Source organism: Salvelinus namaycush, chromosome 12 (genome assembly GCF_016432855.1).
Source record: "Salvelinus namaycush isolate Seneca chromosome 12, SaNama_1.0, whole genome shotgun sequence".
Lineage (NCBI taxonomy): Eukaryota > Metazoa > Chordata > Actinopteri > Salmoniformes > Salmonidae > Salvelinus > Salvelinus namaycush.
Genome location: NC_052318.1, coordinates 7,727,498 through 7,735,230, shown reverse-complemented (window position 1 = coordinate 7,735,230; position 7,733 = coordinate 7,727,498).

Here is a 7,733-nt window from a genome sequence, read left to right as displayed (position 1 = left end):
ATTAAAATAACATCAAGTTGATCAGAAATATAGTGTAGACATTGTTAATGTTATAAATGACTATTGTGGCTGGATACGGCTGATTCTTTTATGGAATATCTACATAGGTATACCGAGGCCCATTATCAGCAACCATCACTCCTGTGTTCCAATGGCACGTTATGTTAGCTAATCCAAATGTATCATTTTAAAAGGCTAATTGATCATTAGAAAACCATTTTGCAATTATGTTAGCACAGCTGAAAACTGTTGTGCTGATTAAAAGAAGCAATAAAACTGGCCTTCTTTAGACTAGTTGAGTATCTGGAGCATCAGCATTTGTGGGTTCGATTACAGGCTCAAAATGGCCAGAAACAAATAACTTTCTTCTGAAACTCGTCAGTCTATACTTGTTCTGAGAAATGAAGGCTATTCCATGAGAGAAATTGCCAAAAAACGGAAGATCTCTTACAAAGCTGTGTACTACTCCCTTCACGGGAACAGAGCAAACTGGCTCTAACCAGAATAGAAAGAGGAGTGGCAGGCCCCGGTGCACAACTGAGCAAGAGGACAAGTACTGTCTAGTTTGAGAAACAGACGACTCACAAGTTTAACTGACAGCTTCATTAAATAGTACCCGCAAAACACCAGTCTCAACGTCAACAGTGAAGAGGCGACTCCGGGATGCTGGCCTTCTAGGCAAAGTTGCAAAGAAAAAGCCATATCTCAGACTGGCCAATAAAAAGAAAAGATTAAGATGGGCAAGAACCCGGCCCTGGTCAGAGGAACTCTGCCTAGAAGGCCAGCATCTCCTCACTAACACATCAGTGCTCCTGGCTGGCCACACTTTGGCTGGCTGTTATGTGTGATAGGTAGTTCATTGAGTTCGGAATCGACTGAGGGCCCATGCAATGAGTGAAGCAATTAGCTTAATGGAGTGCAGAAGCAGCAGGAAATCACACTCAGTACTCGAAACAGTTGCTCAGTGAATATTCATGGAGCTGGCGATTTGGAAATACATAAGGCCCTGCGTCGCTGAATACCAATCATTGCATTTTCCACCAAAGACCGCCGCTCTCCCTTCAGCAAGCACGCTCTAATCATGATCATTTCTGATATCATTTTTTCGGACAGGATCTCTCACAGATGTAACATCTGGCATTGCTGTGGCTATACAACAGGCCATTTCTTATGCAGGCGTTTCTCAGAAACATATCACACCCTCAATGTGCTGGGTTCATCCTACAGATTAACAGCGTATAGATGACCTGTGTAACGGCAAACGCAGCATATAACACTTGGGGAGGAAATGGATTGAGGACTCTTTTCTCATGTGAATCAATAAACTTGTCTCTTGTTGAATCAATCAAAGGCAAATCGAGGACAATGGAAAAGGAAAATGGTTGAGAAAATATATTTTCACTTTTCACAGATGAAATGCTGTTCGATGAGTGAATTAACATTGATTTGCAACTGACAAACAACTAACGTCTTGACAGTTTCACATGACATTGACCATGAATAACAGTGGAGTTTAAACTCAAACAGGGCTCATCTGGAAAAGAAACCTTAGTCTCAGCATTGACTCCCTGTCAAAATAAAGGCTTGTCTAAATACCCTTTTTACATTCTACAGAGTGGTCACGGTCACTAAAAAACGTCCCATTTCAAGCAGCATGCAATATATCAATTAGGCTTTGAGAAGATATGCATACAGTAGAAGTCTTGCTTTTTGAAAACAAATCTGATATGTCTCTATGAAAATGGTCTCATTGATTAAAAGTGCTTCAGGAAATAATGTTGTGTTTCCATTCATTAGAGCTGTCCACTGAAGGTATCACAGTTACCTAATGATAGGAGGGTGAATTCAGTTTTAATTCGCTCTGTCAACACTTCCCATGGTGGCAGAGAGCACAACTGCAAATGAACCTGGAATTATACAACAGTTAGATAATGTGGCCCACAATCCTCTTCAGCAAAAAGGATAGCCATATGGACAGTCACTGTATGATTCAACAATGCCATCTAGAGGCTCATGTACTCATTCAAGAGGTTTGGCTGTGAGGGCCTTCGACCTTTTACGGTTCGATGCCCACTGTCAAAGACTCTGTCAAAATATCCTGGCCCCCTAGAAATGAGAGAGAACATTTTCAAGAGTTAATTTGTCACTATATATCTGAACTGTATGACATTTATTATCAAACCCCAAACTCAAGTCTTAAATATTATATAATTTTTTATTTAACCTTTATTTAACTAGGCAAGTCAGTTAAGAACAAGTACTCATTTACAATGACGGCCTACCAAAAGGCCTCCTGCGGGGACGGGGGCTGGGATTAAAAATCCAAATAAATAAATATAGGACAAAACACACATCACCACAAGAGAGACAACCCAACACTACAGAAAGAAAGACCTAAGACAACAACATAGCATGGTAGCAACACAACATGACAACAACATGGTAGCAACACATGTCAGCAGCACAACATGGTAGCAGCACAAAACAGGGTACAAACATTATTGGGCACAGATAACAGCACAAAGGGCACGGAGGTAGAGAACAATACATCACTTATTGACCTTACTGTAAACAGAAAGCTCTCTGGGGAACCCTAGCGGGGAACCTGGCCCCATAGTTGAGAATTATGCCAATATTCCAATAAACTGAAGATATGTTCTGAAGTTTTCGGAGTGAGTCTACTTTGTTACGCTAAAACATTATGACCTGAAATTGAGAGCTTTGTCACTTACTGCCTTCTATTCTCGGTATTACAGATTCATATATCTTCTTATTGACTTAAAATCAAAGTGGCTGGTGCCTCTAAATCCCTTGGAAATGGTCAGGATTACTCAGCAAAATGAAATGTGGGCAGACAGCCTTGTCCTCTGGAGCTGTCCTCCACCTAGGAGAGAATGTCCTGAGTGAATCCAGATGGTGGGCCTCTGAACTCTCAATCCAATTTATAACTCGCTTGGGCCAGACATGCTGTAGTGTCATGTGACCGGTTCTGTGTAGGACCATGATGACCTCTGAAGGCATTTCCGTTACAAACATCAGTTAAATGCAATACAGCATTTCAAACAAACACAGACATTAGATTAAATCTAACCACACAAAATGGTTTCTAAGATGTTATGGGTGTTATTTTTGATAGTCTGAGACGAGGGCCTTGTCCCTATGGCAGCTGCATCACCTTCCCCCGGCAGCTAGGCAGAGTTCTACTGTGAATAACAGACCTATGCCACAAGGGTATGTGAGAAACACTGAGACCCTGTTGAGATTCATCAAACACATCTGTTTCTGGGTGATGGTGTGGAAAACTGGAAATTAAAGTAGATTTATATAAAATGTAAAGCCTGAAATCTCCACAAGGCCCTTATATGGTTGGTTAGATAATTGTATTTATGAGAGTGTAGATAAGTCGTAAAACACTGAGTCATCTTCCATGGAACTCTTATAGTTAATCAGAAAACATGCATGGAGGTAGAAACTTGTCTCTGAACATTCATAATGATCTGTACTTAGCAGGCTTATAGTATATCCTCAGAATGAATAACATATGATTGTGATTTCCATATGTCCTATAGGCTAATAGCCACTGGGATACAAAACAATGACCCATTGCCATCAGGGTGGAGCATTAATATAAGTTTCCTTCACGCTAAAATCATATTCCAAACAATATGTAAAGATCTTTGGTCTTTTGTTTATTTTATTCAGATTTCCATTAGCTACTGCAGATGCAGCAGCTACTCTTCCAGGGTTCCACATAAAACGTACAAATACATGACAAAGTACCGAACAGTTATAGACAACAACAAAATAAGATATAATATTTTTTCTGGATTGCTTGAGCATGTTTGTCAAAACAGAATTCTCTTTTTCAAAACAATTAAACATGCAGCCCTAAACTGAAACACGTTGGGAAAAATGACACATTTCATTTGCAAAATGCATTAAGATACTCAAAACATTAAATACAGTGCATTCTAAAACTATTCACACCCTTTGACTTTTTCCACATTTTGTTATGTTCCAGCCTCATTCGAAAATTGATTACATATTATTTTTCTCAGCAATCTACACACAATACCCCATAATGACAAAGCAAAAACAGTTATTTTTTGTGTGCAAATGTATTAAAAATAAAAACAGAAATACTTTGTCTACATAAGTATTCAGACCCTTTGCTATGAGACTCAAAATTGAGCTCAGATGCATCCTGTTTCCATTGATCATCCTTGAGATGTTTCTACAACTTGGTGAATTCAATTGATTGGACATGATTTGGAAAGGCACACATCTGTCTATACAAGGTTCCACAGTTGACAGTGCATGTCAGAGCAAAAACCAAGCCATGAGTTTGAAGAAATTGTCTGTAGAGCTCTAAGACAAGATTGTGTCGAGGCATAGATCTGGGGAAGGGTATCAAAACATTTCTGCAGCATTGAAAGTCCCCAAGAACAGTGGCCTCCATCATTCTTAAATGGAAGAAGTTTGGAACCACCAAGACTCTTCCTAGAGCTGGATGCCCGGCTAAACTGAGCAATCGGTGGAGAAGAGTCTTGGTCAGGGAGGTGGGCAAAAACCCGATGGTCACTCTGACAGCTCCAGAGTTTCTCTGTGGAGATGGAAGAACCTTCAAGAATGACAACCATCTCTGCGGCACTCCACCATTCAGGCCTTTATGGTAGAGGCCAGACGGAAGCCACTCCTCAGTAAAATGCACAACAGCCCGCTTGATTCTCTGGTCTGATGAAACCAAGATTGAACTCTTTGGCCCAAATGCCAAGAGTCACGTCTGGAGGAAACCTGGCACCATCCCTACGGTGAAGCATGGTGGTGGCAGCATCATGCTGTGGGGATGTTTTTCAGCGGCAGGGACTGGGAGACTAGTCAAGATTGAGGCAAAGATGAACGGAGCAAAGTACAGAGACATCCTTGATGAAAACCTGCTCCAGAGTGCTCAGGACCTCAGACTGGGGTGAAGGTTCACCCTCCAACAGGACAACAACCCTAAGCACACAGCCAAGACAATGCACGAGTGGCTTTGGAACAAGTCTCTGAATGTCTTTGAGTGGCCCAGCCAGAGCCTGGACTTGAACCCGATCGAACATCTCTGGAGAGACCTGAGAATAGCTGTGCAGCAACGCTCCCCATCAAGCCTGACAGAGCTTGAGAGGATCTTCAGAGAAGAATGGGAGAAATTCCCCAAATACAGATGTGCCAAGCTTGTAGAGTCATACCCAAGAAGACTTGAGGATGTAATCCCCCCCAAAAGTGCTTCAACAAAGTAGTGAGTAAAGGGTCTGGATATTTAGGCTGTAACGTAACAAAATGTGGAAAAAGTTCAAGGGGTCTGAATAATTTCTGAATGCACTGTATCACAGCATAGTCTGTATTCTATTTTCCTAAAGTTATTTGACTGAAGAATGTCAAGAGCATGAATATCCAGAAACCAAAGGCTTTATTTAACCTTTTTCCATTTTGTCCTTTACAAATTCACTGAGCCTCCATACCCAACTGGTGGACCCAGACCGGTTCCAGACCCAGAACGGGGTCAATACGGACCGCAGGTCCCCCCCCCCCCCAAATTTATTTTTTATTGCAAATAAGTTTGGCACACATGCAGGAGAAGTTCACATTCATGGGAGTAATTTGCATCAGCTGTGACCAAACGTATTAATTTAGTTTGACGTGATTTACTCCACTGAAATGTGCGTCTTAAGTAGAGAGTTGTGTTTACGGTTTTGCAAAAAAGTGCTTAGCATTTGCATTGTGTGTGGAAATGGAGATCAAGTGGACCCCAGTTTCATTAAAAGTGTCTTAAAAATTGAGAAACTGTGAATTCAAAATAAAATGTAAATAAGACACAATGAAAATACTATTTACATACTATTCATATATACATATTCATATTCTTATAAATAGTACAGTTAAATTTGATCTATAGAAATAGGAGAGGTGCTTTGATACAAAAGTTTAAAGATAAACTTGCTTTTTGCTTGAGTAACCTCTGGTGGCAGAGCATTCCTTAATGACATGGCTCTGTACATAACTGAGCAACGCATTAAATCTGTTTTTGGTTTGGGTACCATGAAGAAACCCATTGTGTCGTGTCTGGTGGGGTATGTATGTGTTTGAAGTGTATGCAAATAGATAATACAAGTGGTTAGGCATTTTAAACACACAAATGTTTCTTAAAAAGACTAGAAGTAGTCAATTTCTCCTCAACCCTCAACCATGAAAGACTATCATGCATGTTGTTGATGTTAGTTGTGTATGTGCAGTGAAGGGCAAGGCGTGCTGCTTTGTTTTGAGCCAGCTTCAGCTTTACTAGGTCTTTCTTTGCTGCATATTACCGGACAGTAATCAAGATGGTACAAGATAACAGCCTGAACAACTACTGTAATACACTTGATCTTTGTGTCAAAAATGCAGAACCTCTTTTTATAACAGACATACTTCTCCCCATCTTCATGACTTGACCATGATAATTAACCATCCAATGTTACTCCTAGGAGCTTCTTCAACTTGTCACACCCTCTACTCCACTTGATGTTTAGGTCTAAAAAAATGCTTTGAACCAAATACAAGGTGTTTGGTTTTAGAGGTATTTAAGACCAGTTTATTGTTAATTATCCAGTTTGACACTGACTGTAACTCCTTGCTAAGAGTTTCAGTGAGCTCACTGGCTGTAGGTGCTGATGTGTTGAGTTTGCAATCATCAGCATACATAGACAGTTTAGCTTCTTGTAAGACAAGTGGGAAATCATTTGTAAAAATAAAGAGTAGTGGCCCAAGGGAATGTCCCTCAGGGATACCGCACTGTTCATTTCTGATGTTAGAGAAGGTTCCATTGAAACATACTCTCTTTCTATTGGATAAGTAGCTCTCCAACCATGTGCTGGCAGGTGATAGCAAGTTAGTTTTTTCAATTACAAATTATGATCAATAACATCAAATGCTGCACTAAAATCTAACGACACAGCTTCAACTATCATCTTAGTTGGGCAAGTAGCCTAGTGATTAGAGCGTTGGGACTTGTAACCGAAAGGTTGCAAGATCAAATCCCCGAGCTAGGTAAAAATATGTTCCTAGGCTGTCATTGTAAATAAGAATTTGTTCTTAACTGACTTGCCTAGTTAAATAAAGATAAAATAAATACAATTATCCATTTCTTTCAGCCAATCATCAACTTATACTGCACTGACTCAGATAACTGAGTGCCCTTCCTCATATGCATGGTGAAAGTATGTAGTTAACTTGTTCTTTGAAAATAGCATTGTATCTGTTCAAACACACCAAGACAGTCGTGAAGAGGGCACGACAAAGCCTATTCCCCCTCAGGAGACTGAAAAGATTTGGCATGGGTCCTGAGATCCTCAAAAGTTTCTACAGCTGCAACATCGAGAGCATCCTGACCGGTTGCATCACTGTCTGGTACGGCAATTGCTCGGCCTCCGACTGCAAGGCACTTCAGAGGGTAGTGCGTACGGCCCAGTACATCACTGGGGCAAAGCTGCCTGCCATCCAGGACCTCTACACCAGGCGGTGTCAGAGGAAGGCCCTAAAAATTGTCAAAGACCCCAGCTACCCCAGTCATAGAGTGTTCTCTCTACTACCGCATGGCAAGCGCTACCGGAGTGCCAAGTCTAGGACAAAAAGGCTTCTCAACAGTTTTTACCCCCAAGCCATAAGACTCCTGAACAGGTAACCAAATGGTTACCCGGACTACTTGCATTGTGTGC